A 23,537-nucleotide genomic window follows, 5' to 3' on the forward strand; every position below is an offset into this window, starting at 1 on the left:
GGTTGACTGTTGTACCTTTATTTATGACATGTTTGCCTATTTTGCCTCTATGTTTTATATGCACATCGTTATCAGCATAATGAAACTTGATACGACTGCCATACATGAGAGGTTTAGCTATCTATAAAACCTGATTTAATCCATTATTTCCTAAATAAGAAAATGTTTGATTTGTTTGATCTTTTAACTTCGCTATTTGATTAGGGATTTCGGCATCGGATTTTCCTCGAAGCTTAGTATTTTTGTGATTTTATTTTCATATCTTTCTACATTTTAATTTTACAAACAATATATTCAAAAGTAACTGTCAAGAAAGAAAAAAAACACAAAACAGCAATACGATATTAATCTGCAAGGACTTTTCAATTCCCAGACTTCTATAAAGTACTAAACTGTTTTATTTACATTTTCTTCTGAAAATAATTGGTGGAATATTAGGACTGATTGACTATGAAACAAATCTTTACTTTTGATTAAATGACAAAGTTACCACCAACTTTATGTCAAGTTATGACTGTTGTTTTATTTAGGGACGTTTTCGTATTTTTCAAAAGGAGGTTTTATTATAAACTTTTTTCCATTAATTAAGGATAAAAATTTTATTAAGATACACACATTGAAATTAATAAGTCATGACAATGATTTCATGCAAAAATACGTATAATTATGAATGCTTTTAATATGATTTGGCTTGAAGTCCTATTATATTTGGAAAATCATTAAAATCCAAAGAATTAAATGGATGTCTACGAGAAAACCATGCAAAATCAAAAAAAAATTATGAAAGGGGTTGTGGAATTTTCAGCTGATTTTGGGTTCCTAGTAAAGTATTAAGTACATCTAATAGTTCTATGGTTAAAAAATGACAATTTATCTCAAATTATGTGAATACAGGGCAATTCTATTTTAGTACCAAATTTGCTGGAAAATGTTGTTGAAAATGGACATTTTGGTTTTTTTTTTATTGAATAGTTCAAAGTATTATATGACAAAAAAAATTGTTTTGCCTTAAAATTCAGACTTTCTACTAAAATAAACTGTAATTTGGATCTTATTTCAACTTTTATTTTTGTTTTTATTTTTATTGACATAAATGTGTTTTTCTAAAATTTGAATTCAGCCTGTACTGAAAATGTCCATAAAACCTCAAAAGTCACTCAAATTGAAACAATATTTTGTTAAACGTTATGGTTCACTACAAACTAGTATTCCTTAACGGGATTTGCGTTGCAAATTGATATAAACTTATTTGAATAAAAGATGAAAAACTGAAAAATATACCTAAAATTATCTCCCTTTGCAAAACTCTTCACAATAAAAGGTAGATTTAGTGTTAATAACAGAAGGAGGGAAATCAACAAATGTGCAGAATAATGGTATTTTTGATGAATATGGTGTACCAAAAAACTTAATTTTATTGAAAAAGTGTAACAAAGACATAGCAAACCATGTGGCAAAGAAATTCCCACTGCCACTGGGATAAGTCTGATCCTGATCAGATAGTCTAGAGTCATGTCTAGACTATCACTATCATGTCTAGGTTTCAGACTCACATTTTAAAATGCATATGCTGCAAACATAGACAGGAGTTGGATTGCAGTAGACAAGAAGACAAAATGAGAATGCCATCCTTTCATGACCCTTCCAAATCTAGCAAAGGAAATTCCAAAGCAAAACTTTCAGTTTCAGTTGGTTCTGGTAAGTTTGTTAATTTTTTTTTGGTCAGTAAAAGCATTTTGACACCATAAAATACCTACTGTAGAAACATCACATCAACTCATAAATATAGGAAGAAGAGCATTGACCATTTGTCTTTGGGGGGGGGAAGGGGGGGGGGGGGTATTTACATAATTTTGTTGAAGCAAACACTGATTTAATTATCATTGACATACATTTATAATGATTTAAAATTCTTCTGAAACTAAATGATTTATGTGTTTGCCTTCTAAATTTTAATAGAAAAACTTTTTTCTCTCTCTCAAGAAACCTATAATAATCATGATAAAATATATATTCTTTTACAAAGCCCTCCGGTATCAGGTCTGTTCGCCCTGAGTTTGTTTGCCAAATTGTCAATAGAGTCTGTTGACTCAGGGTTTTTTCTCCTAATTTAAAAATAATGGTTGCTTCAAATCCCTGTTTTTAAATATAACCCATTGAAATAGAAAACATTCAGTAGATAGATGTGGTATGAGTGCCAATGAGACAACTATCCATCCAAAGAATAATTTATAAAAGTAAACCATTATAGGTCAATGTACGGCCTTCAACACAGAGCCTTGACTCACATGGAACAACAAGCTATAAACATGATAAAGGACCCCTAAATTACAAGTGTAAAACCCTTCGAACGGGAAAATCAACAGTCTAATCTATACAAAATAAAGAAGAAAAGAGAAACACGTATAAATTACATAAACATACGAAAACTACTGTACATTTAGGCCAACTAAAAAGTATGTGTGTTAACCGCACTACCCTTACCTACCATTATTTTTATCTCCTACCCTAAAGATTTTTGTGACAGATTTTGTTAAGCACTGTTAAAGTCACAATATAGCTCCTAAAGACTTGTGAATTTCCTGTCTTTATTCATTCCTTTACCAGTGCTACATGAACATTGTACAATGCAACTAGATTTATAAAATATATGGTTCTCAAACTCAAAAAATGTTTTACAGACTATGAACTGGTTTTTTTTCTCTCTAAAATTGATTACTGTGAGACTTTTTCTTAACATTTCCTTAGCGCAGATCATGTATCACAGTTATAAACATGGAAAGAGAACTTGTACATGTATTTACTTCTATTGGTTAATAAAATAGAATCTGAATAGATTATGCTTACAAATGTATTCCAAATTAAAGGTCCCAGAAGGGGCAACATGAGATTATAACATTACAGATTACTCATATAGAATAAATTCAAAATAACAATACTTTAGAAATGAATTACTTGAGTGTGTGATTGATATCATAGCATTCAATGACATTTACACAAATTAATTATCATATCTACAAAACTTTTTTTTTCAATGAACCTGTGAATGCATTATGTTAAGCCAACTCAATGTACAATGTACATGTAGATGTAACTCACTGTACTGATCATGCAAATGCACAAATATACAATATTTTATTTTTTATCAACAGGTTAATGTTGAAGATGGAAAAGCACAAAAATAATGATAAAATGAAAGCAGATATGAGAGGAGATCATATAGGTAAATATATGAAATAATAGATAATAATGAATTCAACAAGTCATAACAAGAGATTGATAAATAGACAGCAAATAAGACCTGTGTTGTGGCAGTATTTGTGAAATATAATCATATATAGAAATTGGAAATTGACCAGTTACATTTATTATTGTAAAAACATGATAAATAATCAATAAATTAGATTAATCCTTCATTTTAAAAGTTGAATATGGTAAACAAAAAGTAAAATTAACACACAGAAGACTCAAATTCTTATTTTATGATCAAATAAGGGCCATGTCAGTACAATTTACACAACACAAATGTCATTACTCATCATTGGAATTGTTCTCTTTATAATAATTAAACCTGGACTTGTCAGCTTGAAAGATTGTCATTTATAGTATACATGCATATATTGTAAATCTGAAGACTACATTTGTATTTTTCTTTTTTGAAAAAGCGCTTTTAGCATTATTAGAGCTGTTTTCCTAATACGTGAAGAGTAAAGCTTTGGTAGGTTTGCTTGCTCTGTTTGTATAAATACTAATTCAAGCTTTGTAATTAAGATTGATATCTTCAAACAATATATATAGGCATATTTGAACCTTTATGGAGTACTTTTAAATTTGATTAGACGTTCTGTCAATTGCAATTGCACAATATACAAACAAACCATGCAAGCTAACCGAAGACTTAGATTTACATGCCTTATGAAATTAGCTGTAAAATTAAATATATATTTGTTTTCAATTCTTATTGTTTTACCAATTTTAAATGTTTTGGCTTGTTTTTAAATTGGTCCATATTAGATATAGGGTCAAAAGGGTCCAAAGTTTAAATTGATTTCATAAAACATTTGAATAATTGGTGTTCTTTGATATTATGAAAAATTTAACAGTGTATTGAAGTCATATTTTTTTTTTGATTTGGGGCCTGTCTTAAAAGCTTTAAATTGGACCCTATCAAGGTATAAGGGATCCAGAATTAAACTTAGTTTGATTTTTTTTTTAAGTACTTTTTTGGGTTAAAAACTTCTTATATGTTTAGATTTTTGATATTTGTTTTCAAATTGAACAAAAGATCACAGGGGCAAAAAAAACTTTGTTAGTTTATTAAAATATTACTGAAGGTTTTTTTGTCAATGCTAAATGTTATGCATTTAGCATGTTTAGATTTATGATTTGGGCTGTTTTTAAGTTGATTCAAATTGGGGTCCAAACTTAAACTTTGTTTAAATTCATTAAAAATTGAATATATGGGGTTCTTTGATATGATAAATCTAATCATGTCTTTTAGATTAGATTTTGGATATTGGCATAAGTCCAATTTCAAAATCATCAGTTCTTTTACCACATTTATTCTGTGTCAGAAACCTACATGTATGATGTGTCAAATAATTCATCACAATCCAAATTCTGAAGTGTATCATGTGAATCAAGTTTAAATGTTGTGTCTATACTAGCCTTCTTATTATGTTTTCTTATTATTTTTTACAGACATTTGGTGATCCAAAAATAACTGGAGTTCATGAAAGAAGACTGATTGCTGAGACACATTTTTGTTGATTAACAAGTTTATGAAGAAGAAAAACTTAGATAATATTACAGATACTTGAATAAGGCTCCGATCTGTCTTTGATTTTTCCTGTTGTTGTTCAAAAAATTTCAAGCTCAAACAAAAATAAATTGAAATGGAACACATGAATATGCTTTGAAAAAAAGAAAAAACGGCAATGTGAATCTCGCCAAAGTCTTGAAAACAACCAGGTCAACACAAGAGAGAGATATTTGCAAGGAAAGAAAGTGTTCTCACTGTCTCACCATCATAATGGCTTTCTCATCAGCGAAGAAGAAGTCTAAAATTACTTCTGTATTAAAAGGTCATGAATATTGAAGACAATCAAGAAGATTACGAATGTACTTGGCCATTTGATAAACATTATAATGTTTTCATTTGTCAGAAATTGTTACTTAGATTGACTAACTAGTTTTATTGATTGAATTATTAGTAAATTACCTTTCGTAGTTCATGTAGTTACATGTATGTCAATGTTTATCAGATAGTATGGAAACTATTTAATACTACACTAAATTCCATACCTAATGCAACAATTGTCTTGTGCTGCTTAGTCAATTCGAATTAACTTTTATGTATGTTTATAATAATCTTATTCTTGCATGTAAGCACCATTTAGTGTTATTGTATCATTTTCATTGATTTTTTAATATAATACTAATGCTATAAAAAAAAATAACATTTATGATCATTTATACAGATTGAGATATTTAAAAATTTATCAATGCTAAAAGAGAATATATAAATTTAGACATTTTTCGAGGAGAATTTTAGAAAGTACTACAACAAAATCAAACCATTAGTATATGCTCAAATGCACTATTAACCCTCACCAGATAACCAAATAGAGATATGTTTATATTTTATTAAATTGATGAAGCGTATGTTGTTAGTTTAAATTAATATGTACATGCAATTTTAAGGTTTAAAAAAACAGCATTTTTATTGGATTATCTCCCTTTGTACAATAGATATTCAGATTTTATCCACACTGTCTCAGGTACTCATGATCAAAATGACTTATATGGTAACCAGCATGTAAGTAAAAGGTTGCAACATGTTTTAATTTTGTTTACCTGTCAGACACAACTTCTGAATGTCAATGCGTAAGATTTTTCAATATGATGAACTTGACATTGAATTTCATATAAGTTTTGAGTAACCAGAATAAAACTTAAGTAATAAGAAAGCTGCAATAACCAAAAATGGGATTACTAGGAAGAAATGAATGGATTTTACTCTTTAAAGTAATAGGGACAAGTGTATTAAAGGAATAAGGAATAAAAAAAAATACCCAAAAAAAATTGTCTTTGGCAGCTCCCCCCCTTTTTTAGGCCTAATGCTTACTATTGTTTGTGACACAAAAATCCATTTCACTTTGAATTTTCTATTTGATTTACCTATATTGCATGTTACAATCTGTATAATTCAAGTATTTATTTTTGAATGCTTGGTTTCATTAAAATATGAGACTTTCCTCAAGTTATTGCGAAAATACCAAAAAAAAGGGGGGGGGGAGGCTATCTAAATGATCAATAAAATCTATAAAATTAATTTGCAACCGAAATCCCTTCAAAATATTTTGAACCAAAGAAAATGCAAAGCATTTCTGAAATTTAGGGTAAATTAAAGCGACTTTTGGGCTGTAGTGTCTGTTTTAGTGTGATTTGATGAAAAGGCCATATTTTTTATCATTTTATGTGTTTTGCCACACCCTTATTTTCTATATATATCATTATGTTTAATAAAATTATGTTATTTATACTTCATACACATCCTATCTGTGCTATTAAAGTATTTAAACACTCAGAAGTATTATAGTATTTATTTCTATTTAAGAAATTTATGAAATCTATGCATTTCAGTAAATGCATCTATAAATAAACTCGAAAATACCCTAAATCCCTATCGTTGCCATGGTTACCAGCAGTGTAAGGGCTTCAAACTTGCATGACTTTCATATGAGGTCAACCTGAACATGTCAGCAAAGTTTCATCAAAATCAAACAACTTTGCATGGAGCACCATCTGCATGGTTTTCTCATAGATGTCCATTTAAAATGATTCAGGTTCGATGTTTAGCTGTGTGAATTTTACAGCAGTATTAAAATATGTTAGCTACTCTGTTTAAAAATAAAAACTGTTTTATTTAAAATTATATGAAGAAAGGAAAGAAAAAATAAGAAAAAATAAAGGCGACGTGTGCTTGTTTTCGAGATATGATCCATTAAAAATTTGGCAGGATGTGAATGTTTCTTAACTATTAAAACATTTATTTTGATACCTTTTTATTTTATAACCTATGGAAAAATAGTAATGAATGCAATAAAATTTCCAAATATTGCTTTCTAACTCATATGGAGTCAAACTCCGCGAAACCCTGGTGACGTTGCTTTGCTAAAACTATCATTAGCGTTAGAAGTTGGTGGCAGTGGTTTAAGTTAACGTAGCGTAGTAAAGAGGACGTAACCGCTGTTTCGGAGTTCGATATGGAGTAACATTATGAAAAGACTACATAGGAAAAACTAGAGGATTCTGAATATAATCTAGCATTAATTCAAAAACAAAAGAAGTCAACATCCTTTACGATGTAACTACCGGAAATACCTGCTGGCTTATTTTTATTACATCCTACAATATTCAAGCTTTCTAGATATTTTTGTTTAAAGTGTATGGTAAAATATTCAAATTATGATCAACAACTGAAGGTGTATTACGTTCAAATTCAAATTTAGCATGTACTTTTTAAGATTTGTGTACGTTATTCATTATTTGTTTGATTCATTTCCAAATGATCGTATGCTAAACTTCCAACGTTTTAGAATTTTGGATCCTCAATGCTCTTTAACTTTGTACTTGTTTGGCTATATAAATATTTTAATATGAGCCTCACTGATGAGTCTTATTTAGACGAAACGCGTGTCTGGCGTACTAAATTAAAACCCTGGTACCTTTGATAGCTATTATCATACCTTTATGTTAAAATGCAAGATTTTGATTGGTTAATTTGAGGTAAATAGTTACAAAACAAAGTGTTTAACCCTTAAGAACTGAAAACTGAAAACACACAGCAAACATGAATGCTGTATAAAATATCGATGCTTAACAATCCACTTGCATTAAAAACAAACCAGATAAAAACGAACAGGTAACTGAATAATGAGAGTTTAGGTTTGTCTGTATTGTCTGTATTTTCGAGAGGTTTAATTCCAAGGATAAATATATATTTAATATAGTCTGAAAATTGAAAATATCACATAAATATAGACATGATAGATAATAATTGCTATCGCTATTGTACGAAATTTTCATTAAGTCTTACTGACTGATACTATCCTTTCTCGGCACAGTAGTGATATATGAGTAATCGCTAAAACTAAGGACCACCTTCCCGTTGTCAATGTAATTAACAACGCCGTCATGAGTAACTAGCGATAAACAGATAATCATTTGTCATCTCAACTCGATTGCTTTTCTCACTTTCGGCTCAAGCGATATAAATAATCTCGGTATGGATTTGGAAACTTTGAAAACATATTCCTTACAAAAGATAACTTAAAATATCAGAGAACAAATAAAATTAAAATAGAAGCATTTTTATGAAAAACTAGTAAATGATAAATTATCAGATATAAAGGATAACAGCAAACTTACTATTTATAAACATTTAAAAAATAAATAATACAGAAGAAAAATATTTGACTTGCTCAAAACTTGAATTCAGAAAACTGATAACAAAATTTAGTTTAAGTGACCATAATTTATTAATAGAAAAGGGAAGATAACTTAAATACCAAGAGAAGAAAGATTATGCAAAAACTGTAAACAAATTGAAGTTGAAAATCATTTCTTTTTATATTGTAATAAAAACCATAATGATAGAAAAGTTTATTTTGATTATTTGATAAATGAGAATATCCACTTTATAAATTTAAAGGACATAGATAAAATAACATATATACTCAACCCAATTTCACACATTCAGGTAAATAAGCTAAGATCCTTTTTAAAACAGTCTATTGAACTGAGGACAGGGGACTCTTAAAATATTTACTTTTATTGTGTATATTAATGATCTTGTTGTTATTTTTTATTTTCATTTTGTTATGGTGTGTCACATACTATAAATATGTAGTTTTATGCCAATAAAGATTTGAATTGAATTGAATTGTTAGGATGATGAATGATATTCTGTACGTATAACTACAACATTACTTTTTTTATACAGTTGACAAGCTTTGACAATGTGTAAGGAACTGGTGTGGTAGTATTTATTATATGTAACGAGACAAGCTTTGACATTGTGTACGAAACTGGTGTGGTTGTATTTAGAATATGTAACAAGACAAGCTTTGACATTGTGTACGGGACTGGTGTGGTTGTATTTAGAATATGTAACGAGACAAGCTTTGACATTGAGTACGGGACTGGTAAGGTGGTATTTAGAATATGTAACGAGACAAGCTTTGACATTGTGTATGGAACTGATGTGGTTGTATTTATGATATGTAACGAGACAAGCTTTGACATTGTGTACGAAACTGGTAAGGTGGTATTTAGAATATGTAACGAGACAAGCTTTGACATTGTGTACGGGACTGATGTGGTTGTATTTATGATATGTAACGAGACAAGCTTTGATATTGTATACGGGACTGATGTGGTTGTATTTAGAATATGTAACGAGACAAGCTTTGACATTGTGTACGAAACTGGTAAGGTGGTATTTAGAATATGTAACGAGACAAGCTTTGACATTGTGTACGAAACTGGTGTGGTTGTATTCAGAATATGTAACGAGACAAGCTTTGACATTGTGTACGGGACTGGTAAGGTGGTATTTAGAATATGTAACGAGACAAGCTTTGACATTGTGTATGGAACTGATGTGGTTGTATTTATGATATGTAACGAGACAAGCTTTGACATTGTGTACGAAACTGGTAAGGTGGTATTTAGAATATGTAACGAGACAAGCTTTGACATTGTGTACGGGACTGGTGTGGTTGTATTTAGAATATGTAACGAGACAAGCTTTGACATTGTGTACGAAACTGGTAAGGTGGTATTTAGAATATGTAACGAGACAAGCTTTGACATTGTGTACGGGACTGGGTTGGTTGTATTTAGAATATGTAACGAGACAAGCTTTGACATTGTGTACGAAACGGGTAAGGTGGTATTTAGAATATGTAACGAGACAAGCTTTGACATAGTGTACGGGACTGGGTTGGTTGTATTTAGAATATGTAACGAGACAAGCTTTGACATTGTGTACGAAACTAGTGTGGTTGTATTTAGAATATGTAACGAGACAAGCTTTGACATTGTGTACGGGACTGGTAAGGTGGTATTTAGAATATGTAACGAGACAAGCTTTGACATTGTGTACGGGACTGGTGTGGTTGTATTTAGAATATGTAACGAGACAAGCTTTGACATTGAGTACGGGACTGGTGTGGTTGTATTTAGAATATGTAACGAGACAAGCTTTGACATTGTGTACGAGACTGGTAAGGTGGTATTTAGAATATGTAACGAGACAAGCTTTGACATTGTGTACGAAACTGGTAAGGTGGTATTTAGAATATGTAACGAGACAAGCTTTGACATTGTGTACGGGACTGGGTTGGTTGTATTTAGAATATGTAACGAGACAAGCTTTGACATTGTGTACGAAACGGGTAAGGTGGTATTTAGAATATGTAACGAGACAAGCTTTGACATTGTGTACGAAACTGGTGTGGTTGTATTTAGAATATGTTACAAGACAAGCTTTGACATTGTGTACGGGACTGGTGTGGTTGTATTTAGAATATGTAACGAGACAAGCTTTGACATTGTGTACGGGACTGGTGTGGTTGTATTTAGAATATGTAACGAGACAAGCTTTGACATTGTGTACGAAACTGGTGTGATTGTATTTAGAATATGTAACGAGACAAGCTTTGACATTGTGTACGGGACTGGTGTGGTTGTATTTAGAATATGTAACGAGACAAGCTTTGACATTGTGTACGGGACTGGTGTGGTTGTATTAAGAATATGTAACGAGACAAGCTTTGACATTGTGTACGGGACTGGTAAGGTGGTATTTAGAATATGTAACGAGACAAGCTTTGACATTGTGTACGAAACGGGTAAGGTGGTATTTAGGATTTGTAACGAGGCAAGCTTTGACATTGTGTACGGGACTGGTGTGGTTGTATTTAGAATATGTAACGAGACAAGCTTTGACATTGTGTACGGGACTGGTGTGGTTGTATTAAGAAAATGTAACGAGACAAGCTTTGACAATGTGTACGGGACTGGTAAGGTGGTATTTAGAATATGTAACGAGACAAGCTTTGACATTGTGTACGAAACTGGTAAGGTGGTATTTAGAATATGTAACGAGACAAGCTTTGACATTGTGTACGAAACGGGTAAGGTGGTATTCAGGATTTGTAACGAGGCAAGCTTTGACATTGTGTACGGGACTGGTGTGGTTGTATTTAGAATATGTAACGAGACAAGCTTTGACATTGTGTACGGGACTGGTGTGGTTGTATTTAGAATATGTAACGAGACAAGCTTTGACATTGAGTACGGGACTGGTAAGGTGGTATTTAGAATATGTAACGAGACAAGCTTTGACATTGTGTACGAAACTGGTAAGGTGGTATTTAGAATATGTAACGAGACAAGCTTTGACATTGTGTACGGGACTGGTGTGGTTGTATTTAGAATATGTAACAAGACAAGCTTTGACATTGTGTACGAAACTGGTAAGGTGGTATTTAGAATATGTAACGAGACTAGCTTTGACATTGTGTACGGGACTGGTGTGGTTGTATTTAGAATATGTAACAAGACAAGCTTTGACATTGTGTACGAAACTGGTAAGGTGGTATTTAGGATTTGTAACGAGACAAGCTTTGACATTGTGTACGGGACTGGTGTGGTTGTATTTAGAATATGTAACAAGACAAGCTTTGACATTGTGTACGGGACTGGTGTGGTTGTATTTAGAATATGTAACGAGACAAGCTTTGACATTGTGTACGGGACTGGTGTGGTTGTATTTAGAATATGTAACGAGGCAAGCTTTGACATTGTGTACGGGACTGGTGTGGTTGTATTTAGAATATGTAACGAGACAAGCTTTGACATTGTGTACGGGACTTGTAAGGTGGTATTTAGAATATGTAACGAGACAAGCTTTGACATTGTTTACGGGAGTGGTGTGGTTGTATTTAGAATATGTAACGAGACAAGCTTTGACATTGTGTACGGGACTGGTGTGGTTGTATTTAGAATATGTAACGAGACAAGCTTTGACATTGTGTACGGGACTGGTAAGGTGGTATTTAGAATATGTAACGAGACAAGCTTTGACATTGTGTACGGGACTGGTGTGGTTGTATTTAGAATATGTAACGAGACAAGCTTTGACATTGTGTACGGGACTGGTGTGGTTGTATTTAGAATATGTAACGAGACAAGCTTTGACATTGTGTACGGGACTGGTAAGGTGGTATTTAGAATATGTAACGAGACAAGCTTTGACATTGTGTACGAAACGGGTAAGGTGGTATTTAGGATTTGTAACGAGGCAAGCTTTGACATTGTGTACGGGACTGGTGTGGTTGTATTTAGAATATGTAACGAAACAAGCTTTGACATTGTGTACGGGACTGGTGTGGTTGTATTTAGAATATGTAACGAGACAAGCTTTGACATTGTGTACGGGACTGGTGTGGTTGTATTTAGAATATGTAACGAGACAAGCTTTCACATTGTGTACGGGACTGGTGTGGTTGTATTTAGAATATGTAACGAGACAAGCTTTGACATTGTGTACGGGACTGATGTGGTTGTATTTAGGATATGTAACCAGGCAAGCCTTAACATTATATACGGGACAGGGTTTCCCCTGGGTCAATTATTTTTTCGCCACCACTTTCGCTTAAACAATATTTTTTTCGCCACTTGATAATTTTTATCATAAGTATATTTTTCGTTTAAAATTTACCTTTTTTCTACACCCCCCCCCCCCCCCCAAAAAATAAAAAAATTTGTGTCTTCGACTATCACCACATGACGTAAGCGGCCTCAAGCTAATCCACGGAAAATTTTGAACTCTGACAAAAACTTCGATATAATCGTAAATACAAGATTTCTAAAGACATTTTTGACAAACCAAACTTATGAAAGTGTAGTGATGTACATATAATGTGTGATTATTAAAATTGAATGTGTAATCAAGACAAAAAAAAATTCAACATGGCTACCACAAGTAAACAACAAAATGACAATGACGTCAGGCATAACACAAACTCATCCAAAGCTTACACTGATGCAGTCAAAGCAGGTATTATACCAAAAGACTATCTGACTCGTGGACCTCATGTCAATACTCACGAAACACTCAGTTCTGTAAAACCCGTATTTATTCTGGAAACTGACCTCTTTGGCGATGTGACACTAAGTCCTGATCAATATCTTACACACCTTGAGCTTTACAATTCCATTGACTCATGTATACCAAAAAGCAACCTAAAAGGTCTACATCGAGTTAGGGCTATGTGGCGTATCTATCCAGACTCTGATATAGACAGAGAAACTCTCATCACCAATAACATAACTGTGCGACACAAGCTAATTAATGTTTATAGTGCCAACCCAAAATCAAGTTATTACTCAACACTACTCTACCTACGTGTCAGAGTAAAGCGTGTACCTTGCTCTGCTGACGACGTTCAGATCTTGAGAGCTATCGTAAGTGAAGGCAAATGTAATGTTCATAAATTAAATAGAGAACGACTTCGTGTAGATGGGTCACTGACAAACTATCAAACTTGAGATCGCATTCTTTTTTAGTGATCCTTTAGAAAAAAAAACTACCAAGAATAATCATATTAGGAACATACAGAGCTATGGTCTTTCACAAAGACCAAATGCAATCTTCAAACGACACTCTAGTATGTAACAAATGCTTACAAAATGGTCAAAAATTTCGAGACTGTCAGAACAATTGGGTCTGTAAGCAATGCAGGCTTCCAGGTCATAAGCAGGCAGACTGTCCAAGTTTTGATGCTCAAAACAAGGAGAGTAACAGCATGCCTCACGATAATGATACAAAAAGTAGCAGCTCTTCTCAAAGTGACGCTGACAGTGATCTATCAAATACAGAGTATATTGATGATCAACCAGAAGAAAGCATAAATGAAGCAACTCCACGATCAACATCAAAACATACCAATACACAAGAGGTATCAAGTGCGCTCGGAAAGGCCTAAAAGAAAATAACCAAATCTACTTTTACCTTTGATAATAAAATCAATGATATTTTGGAGGAAGTCGAAAACCTCAAAAAGAAAAAAAAAAGAAATCAACAAAACGAAGGGAAAAAACAGGAGACGCTAAAGGTAAAAAGTCAAACATACAGACAACGATGTTTCAATTTAGCGCAGGTACACCAGATTCTCGTAGTGAAAAGCGTCCAGCAACAACACCAACTGATGAAGTACATGAACGATCTGTCTCTATTCAAAACCAATCGGGCATAAACTCAATTGATGATGATACAAATTCAGGTCAATGTAGTTTAAGTTAAAGAAACATAAACTGTTGTTTATATCCCCCCTTATGTTGTGTAAATAACACCCAAATATCTGTTAATTAATCATTGTGTTTGGAAATTTATATATGTAATTGTTTGTCCTTTTTGTTGTTTTTATCTATATTATATAAAAAAAAAACGGATATGGTATAATAGTAGATTATACATATTCCCATGAAAGAGTAATACAAAATTATAGATATAGATGTAATTTATTTTTGATACTAAATAGCATTATCTTTTTAAAAATCCGCGATTAACTTTATGACAAACAAAGGAGTAGGTCCGGTAAGGACCGATTTTGGCCTCAAATTTCAGGTTCATCTGACGAAAGATTTTGACCACTTTTTAAACACTTAAGTGTCTATTTTATTTGAATTAATTAGTTTATGTGAATGATTTTAACAGATTTAGTCATTAAAAACGATCCGATTCAAGCTCAAATATGAAAAATCTACCTAATATGCCGAAAAATGTCACTTTTCAGATGGTTTTTGGTAAAAATGAAAGTGGCCGCATCCGTGTTCATCCTCAACCTTTATATATGTTATGTATTATCATAAAATACAACTTACATTTCAATATTAAGGATGAACACGAATGCGGCCACTTTCGTTTTACACGAAAACCGTCTAAAATTTAACTAAAATGCTAGAATTATGAGGATTTCAGTAATTTAGCATGACTTAATGGTGCTAGTACCGGATATATGTGCATTGTATTGTCAAAAACAGCCCATATTTATGTAGCAGAAGCATTCTACTGTCCAATAAATAAATAAAGGTTTACATTTTAACAATTTTGTAAAACAGCTATATTTTGGGGCCAAAAAGGGGTCTTACTGAACCTACTCCTTTCCATACATCATCCACCAATTATATGTCATATCAAAAACTGGATCAAAGCTGTCAAATGTTTTGTTAACGAAATCTGTAACAATTTTTTATGCCAAAAAAATGTTATGATACATTAGCAGTTCTTTATGCAAAGACACTCAGATTAGATCAGGAAAATTTTAGAATCACATTTTCACGCAGACATAATCCAATCACTACCACAAATCCAAGACTATTATGTCTGTTAAATTCCAACAAACGTACGTCGTACATTGCACACTCATTTCATCTTCTTGTGCTCTTCTTCCTTGTTTTTTCACAGGATATTTAAAATCGAACTACAATTGTTAAGCAAGGAGAATAGGAAAAACCAGTCAATCTGGTTAAGTTGTCATATCACTAAGATTTTACTTCATATCCAAATTCACAGTTTTCCTTATACCGAGGAAAAATTCTCCGAATTGCGTATCATGTAAACTCCAAAATGTAAATTTGTGCAATTGGAAAAATTTCTTATATGCAACAGACTCAACCTGAAAATAAAAATAAATGTAACAATGATAAGGTGGATTTTTCTTCCTTTTTGGAATATAAAGTATACATGTATGACTATCTCATACAACATAATATTGATTGTTATTAATGTTGGTTTTAAACGCATGACACTATGTTATTTAGAAAGTTAACCCAATTTGTATAATTTATATGTGTATGTAAACATTATAAGTTTGTGTATAAACAACATGACATCACCCATTATCTATTATTTAAGCTTGACCTATTGTCTCTATTGTATAATTCTGAAGATATGTGTAATATAGAAATGATTTACGTCTATTATTAGTGAAAAACTAAAAATATATACATAGAAAAACATGTTCCCTAAACTGTCAAGGTTTAGGGCAAAAAGAAAAAAGAGAAAGATTAAACCTATGGTACAAAAATCAAAAGTGTAATATTTTATTCATATTTTAATCACAATTTATTAAAAAAAAAAAAAACGAATTGTTATAAACAATGAGATAAAAGGCAAACTGTACCATAGTTTCGGAAATTCACAACCGAACGTGTATCAATTCTTATCAAAGTGAACATAAAACATAAAACTATAAATGAAACTACAGATAATGATGGAAGAATAATACTCATTAATATAGAACTTGATGGTAATATCTTTAAACTACTGAATGTGTATGCTCCTAACATTCGTCGAATTAGAAACTAATTTTTCAAAAAAGTAAACAATATCATTAATCATAACCGCTTAGGAATATTAATAATGGGGGGTGACATGAATGAAAGTTTAACTTATCATATGATAGAAAAAGTATTAGCTGTAATAATCAAAATAAACCTGTCAACAGTTTAAAGCAACTAATAAAAAAAATATATAAACTTATTGATATTTGGAGAGAACTAATAGAGATTATAAAAATTCTATATTTCAATAATCTGGTTTAATTCAATCAAATATTTGTGTGGGTGCGTGGTTGTTGCAGCCTGTAGCTCATTTCCATATTCGGCATGGTCATAGAGGGCGCTCGCAGCTTGAATCAGAATTTTGGAATTCCCGTATCAGCTTGAATTAGAATTTTGGAATTCCGGCACATATTATCGGGCACTTGTTAATTTGCTGTCGACTAGAAAGCAGGTATTACACAAATTAGTTAAACTTTTTAAAAGAAAAAGAAAAGATGCCAAACAAGAGAAATGCCATGGGATCGCCATCAAGGACCATGGGAAGGAGGAGTAGAGCGGCTAGCAGGACAGAAGGACAGAGAGGGCAGAACGAAGAAATCCCCGGTGCTGTCCGGAAAAGAACTGCCAAGAAAACACAAGGGGTTGAACACGTGGTGGCAGAAGGACCGGTGGAAACTACTGATTTCCATCAGGTAATGAGTCGGAGGAGGATGCACGAGCGTTCCCCGCTTTAAGGCACGACCCGTTACACCAAAACTTTGAAATTGCAAGTAATTCCATTGATTTCACTCCGTCACAAGAATCTAGCATTCATGACACAGTGGGGGAATACGTGCCTTTTAAAATTAAGGGAAAAAATTGGGAGGGAAAGTTTATTGAGCTTCATTCTCTTTTGAGAACGCAAAAAGCAATGGAAGAGGTAGACGAGGGCGATTTGAAATTAAAAAGGGGGAAAATTTGCATTGAAAAAAGATCGTCGAGTGTTTATTTGTCCATAAATGAATGGACTTCAGCATTCATAGTTCTTTTTAGTGTCTACATTGAGAAATACAGTACACGGACACAGGAATTGTTAAAATATATACGCGATATAAGATAAGCGGCAACGAGGTCAGAAAACTGGGCCACCTAGGACGAGCAATTTAGGCTAAAATAGAAAAAAAATCCAAATTTATCTTGGGGAAATATACACGGTGAATATTGGCTATTACACATAACATCTCCCACAGTACAAAACAGTGTGTCAGTGCAATCACAGGGTTATAGGACAAATACACAACACCCGCTAATTTGATGATTATAAATTCCTAACTGTCATTATTTTAAATTATGAGCCAATTAAACTATAATAGTGATAACGTATAATGTAAACATAATAATCTTTCCCCTTTTAATCAAGAAGATCAAGATAAACAAGATTAATTTCAAGTGAATGAAAGTAATAAATTCAATTGGCACTCAATATTGAACTAGATAGCTACAAGCGTTACTGTATATATATTAAATGTTCAATTATGAAATCCTAAACCTACAGTTATATCACTACACTAACTTAACCACAAATATTTACAGTCACATGTTTTCAATAAGTCTCTCTAGTGCCTTTCTTACTCTTTCTGTGCGGTTAGTAACGATAGTACTAGTGTCATTAGCATTTTCAACTGTTTTATTTTAGGTTATTTTAGTTTGTTCGGATTCATTGTTATTTTCGGAGTTTTCGGTATCGCGGTTTGAATAACATGTTGGTACTGAAATGAATCCAGTGTCAATATCAGATATGGTAATTACAAGTATGTTTGGTATGTCTTTGTTTTCCTGCGGTACGAATTCACGAATCTGATCAATATGTCTCTTCCATACTAAATCTCCAACTTGGACTTGATAAGTTACTGTTCCGAGTTTATGAACGATAACTCCTTGTTTCCTCTTGTTATTATCTATAGTCTCTTTAAGAATTGGACTCCCTCCCTACTGGATGCAAACGAGAATCTTTTTTTTTTCACCATCTCCTCATTTTATTATTATTCACTGTGGAGCTAATGAGTTGACAGATTTAGAATTGACAGGGAAGGGTTTAATTGAAAATGTAAAATAGTCTACCCTAGGTTACCAGGCTTTATTCAAAAAGGTTATTATAATATGGTCTTCAATGCTACAGTGCGATACTGGCATTTTGCACCTTTGAATGCGGGTGCAATTATAGAACAGAACAGAAAAAGAGGAATTTAGTGGTCAAAAACTTTGCTATAGAAAACGGGGGTAAAGCTATATTACATGAGAACTTTAGGGCAAATGAAGTGTCTTTATACAGAAGAGATGGACCTCATTTGTCACAAACTGGAAATCAGATTTTCTTAAATAATATACAATATACAATGGGGGGGGGGGGGGGGGTGAGTCTTTCCTACGCACAACAAAATCAACTTTTTCAAAGATTCAATAATGAAAATTTTGTGGAGGTGAGAATTTGGTAGCTGACTTGGGCTCTCATGTGGCAGTCCAGGGAGACTGGTAGTGATTGGGGGATTATTTCACTCGGCCCTTGCTCTGGGCCTGACAAGTTCTAAAATTTGCAGGTTTAAAAAATGTGGTTAGTGGTAACGGTGGGGTCTACAGATGGGTGACTCTGGGACCTCCTCCACCTCATCTTATAGAGGGGAGGCCTACACCTGCCAACAGGTGGGGCACTAATAACTGGAGCATTGGTAATACGAGTGTTTTCCCCGGTCACTCCCCATGGTAGGTGGTGGTGTAACCGTGTTTAACTACCAGGGGTTTTATAACACTATGTCAACATAGATCAGCTGATAGCCCTTGTGTATAGGTAATCGGTAGTCACCCTGGCGCCTGAACAAAATATTATAGAATACTCTGTAGCCAAAGTAATGCCACAAAGTAAAAATGAATATTCTAGTAATGAAAATGTAAATACAAGTTGGTGTAATAAAATGTATGTTTTATTCAAAGGATTGTTTTTGTATAAGTTGTAAATGAAATACAGAGGATGGAACCTCTTCACAAATGAGTATAATATACAGAAAGTCTGTAGTATTTTTATTTTGGTATTTGTGAATTATAATTAACAACAGACAAAGAGAGACAACTCTAGATTAATTTTTAAACATAGTTTACAAAATACGTCAACAACTCTTGATCGTTGTTCTTCATCTCATTCGTATTCGTTCAGTACTGATATAGGGTCTTCTTATATGAGTACTGTAATTAATAGAGATTATAAAAATTTTATATTTTCAATAATCTGGTTTAATTCAATCAAATATTTGTGTGGGTGCGTGGGTGTTGCAGCCTGTAGCTCATTTCCATATTCGGCATGGCCATAGAGGGCGCTCGCAGCTTGAATAAGAAATTTGGAATTCCCGTATCAGCTTGAATTAGAATTTTGGTATTCCCGTATCGGGCACTTGTTAATTTGCTGTCGACTAGAAAGCAGGTGTTACACAAATAAGTTAAACTTTTTAAAACCCGCCCACCCTCCCTATGAGAATAGTTGCTGCTGTTTTTGTTTTATATTTTCAGACACTTATTTGCTGTATTTGATTGGAATATTATGGTTACCAGTATCCAAGCAGGACCTTCATAGTATTGGACCAATACAGGATAATTTCGAATAAACTTGCGTTTTTATGAATTGGACATTTCCGTTATTAAGCACTTTATTAACATATTATGGACTATTGTGATTTAAGCATCCAGAATTAATTTTAGTTTTTAGTAATTAACAATTTTATTAAGTGGAAAGAAAACAAGACATTTTAAAGAAATTAATTATCTTCTACTATCCTTAGGCGCAGAGTCAATTTTGAATGGGGGGGAGGTCCAGGGAGACTGGTAGTGATTGGGGAATTATTTCACTCGGCCCTTGCTCTGGGCCTGATAAGTTCTAAAATTTGCAGGTTTGGAAATGTGGTTAGTGGTAACGGTTGGGTCTACAGATTGGTGATTCTGGGACCTCCTCCACCTCATCTTTTAGAGGGGAGGCGTACATCTGCCAACAGGTGGGGCACTAATAACTGGAGCATTGGTAATACGAGTGTTTTCCTCGGTCACTCCCCATGGTAGGTGGTGGTGTAACCGTGTTTAACTACCAGGGGTTTTACGACACTATGTCAACATAGGTCAGCTGATAGCCATTGTGTATAGGTAATCGGTAGTCACCCTGGCGCCTCAATAAAATATTATAGAATACTCTGTAGCCGAAGTAATGCCACAAAGTAAACATGTATATTCTAGTAATGAAAATGTAAACACAAGTAGGTGTAATAAAATGTTTGTTTAATTCAAAGGATTGTTTTTGTATAAGTTGTAATTGAAATACAGAGGATGGAACCTCTACACAAATGAGTATGATATACAGAAAGTCTGTAGTATTTTAATTTTGTGAATTATAATTAACAACAAACAAAGAGAGACAACTCTAGATTAATTTTTAATATAGTTTACAAAATACGTCAACAACTTTTGATCGTTGTTCTTCATCTCATTGGTATTCGTTCAGTACTGATATAGGGTCTTCTTATATGAGTATTGCAATTAAATCAAAACACTAGCCAGTTCACATGGAGAAGAAAAAACAATAAAAGTGTTGCAAGCAGAATTGATTTTTTTTATAATAAGCCCAGATATAAGACCTCTCATAATATCTGCAGACATAAGACCTGCACTAATATCTCATACAGATCATCAAGCAATCTCGACACAAATAATACAATACTTAAAGCTCAAAATAAAGGCAAAGGATTCTTCAAGATAAATAACAGTATACTGAATGATACAAAATACAAGGAAATAATGATTAAACTAATTGACACTCATAAAGAAAAAATACTCACCACAGATAATAATCCTAGAGTTACTTGGGACATTTTCAAAACTGAAGTAAGGGAGATAACCATTGCATACTGCAAACGAAAGGCTGCTGAAAGTAAAAATGAAATTAAACATTTAGAAAATAAGTTAAAATTCTTATACGAAAAATCAAGTAATTCTGAACATTCGAAAATAGAAATAAATAATGTAGAAAACAATTTACAAAATTTATATATAAAAGAAACTAGAGGTGCACAAATCAGATCCCGAGTCAGATGTGCAGAAGAAGGGGGAACAAAACACAAAATATTTTTAAAGTCTTGAAAAATCAAGACAAACTAAGAAAACTATCTCTGCCCTTAAAAATGATCAAGTTAATATAGTTACAGATGCATATGATATTCTTATTCTTGGTAAAACTACTACCACAATTTGTATAAAAGTACTGAACCAGACCCTTCAGAAATAAACTATTATATAAGTGAAACAAAGATAGATCATTCACTATCCAATACTGAGAGCAAACTATTGGGTGGCAACCTAACAGTAGAAGAATATACAAATGCTATATTTAATATGAAACTAAATAAATCCCCTGGATGGTTTAAGTGTAGAATTTTATCGTACCTTTTAGTCATACATAAAAGAATCCGCAGTGAAAGTATATAATACATGTTATGAAAAAAATATGTGTTACCTTATTTTATATAAAAAAAGAATGATCCATCATCATTAGATAACTGTAGGCCAATCAATTTGTAATGGAATTTGATGCGACTGTCATACAAGTGAGAGGTTTAGCTAGCTATAAAACCAGGTTCAATCCACCATTTTCTACATTAGAAAATGCCTGTACCAAGTCAGGAATATGACAGTTGTTATCCATTCGTTTGATGTGCTTGGACTTTTGATTTTGCCTTTTGATTTTTGATTTTCCTTTTTGAATTTTCCTCGGAGTTCAATATTTTTGTGTTTTTACTTTTTATTAAATGTAGATACTAAGCTTATGCCTTAGCGCAGCGATTATAGGTAGTGTTGTCCAAAATTATTCAAAGTGATCAGCACGGATGTATTAAAAATCGATACATAGGTTTTAACATTCGCTAGATTCCAGATATAATAGACTACTCAGAAAAAATTTAATATAGATGGAATTTTATTGTTCATAGACTATCCAAAGCCTTTGATTCTTTAGAAAAGCCCTTTATGTAACAATCCCTATTAAAATTTGGAGTACCACATTCATTCTTATAATGGGTAATAACTTTATATAATGATACTAAAGGATGCCTATCTAATGACGGCTGGATCCTATAGCCTTCACCGTGGAATAAAACAAGGATATCCGTTAAGTTGTCTTATTTTTGTAATAACAGTTGAAATCTTGGCCTGGAGAGTGAGACAAGATTCTAACATTGAAGGATTTCAAATTAAACTTGTGAAAAACACATAGTCTAAACATTTCCCAATTGGCTGATGATACAATCCTCTTTCTCAATTCTATAATTGAAATTCACCAAGCATTGAACCTAATAGAAATATTTGGAACGCTTTCTGGTTTAAAACTGAATAAATCTAAACCAGAAGATATCTGGTTAGGTAGACTAAAACATTGTAAAGAAAAATAAAAAAAAAATACACACTGGAGTAAAGACCCAATTAAAAGTTTAGGCGTCTACTTTGGATTAAATAAAAATAAATGTGATAAAATAAATATTGAAAAAACAATGAAACAGTCAAAAAAGATAATACTTGATTGGGAAAAAAGAAATTAAACAATGATAGGTCGAAGTACAGTTGTTAAGTCACTTTTTTTAACCCAACCTTACTTTTAGCTTCGGTTGTTTTGATACCCCAAATCTACATAAAAGATTTAAAAAAACTTGTATACATTGGTTAAAAGATTAACGGCAAAGGGAATTTGCCTATTGGAAAGTCATTCAAACATATTATTTCAACAAATTTGGTAAAAACAACCTTATACAAATGTATTTCATATGATGCCAGATAACATAAACTCAGTACCTAACTTAAGTAATACACTACCCTCTTTTTACTTCAACATATTTAAGAGCTGGTATATAGCAAACAATACACCAACATCAACAAACAACACATCAATTATGAACTAAATACATATTAGGCAGCAAATGTTGTGGGGTAGTACAAATATAAAATTTAAAGGAAATGTTTAGTTTACCTAAATTTTATTAAAGACGGTATTATCTTCATTAATGACATTATAGATCAAAAAGGGAATAGCTCACAAAAAGTTATATAAAGGAAATTAA

At 32.5% G+C, this 23,537-nt stretch overlaps 1 long non-coding RNA gene across 1 annotated transcript; it reads left to right on the forward strand.

Moving 5' to 3' along the window:
• Positions 1-1,311: 1,311 nt before the first annotated feature.
• On the forward strand, positions 1,312-6,559 carry LOC143053926 (uncharacterized). Its single transcript, XR_012971506.1, has 3 exons — positions 1,312-1,698; positions 3,153-3,223; positions 4,702-6,559. It is a non-coding gene; the product is annotated as an uncharacterized LOC143053926 (long non-coding RNA).
• Positions 6,560-23,537: the final 16,978 nt, after the last annotated feature.

Source organism: Mytilus galloprovincialis, chromosome 12 (genome assembly GCF_965363235.1).
Source record: "Mytilus galloprovincialis chromosome 12, xbMytGall1.hap1.1, whole genome shotgun sequence".
Taxonomy (NCBI): Eukaryota; Metazoa; Mollusca; class Bivalvia; order Mytilida; family Mytilidae; genus Mytilus; species Mytilus galloprovincialis.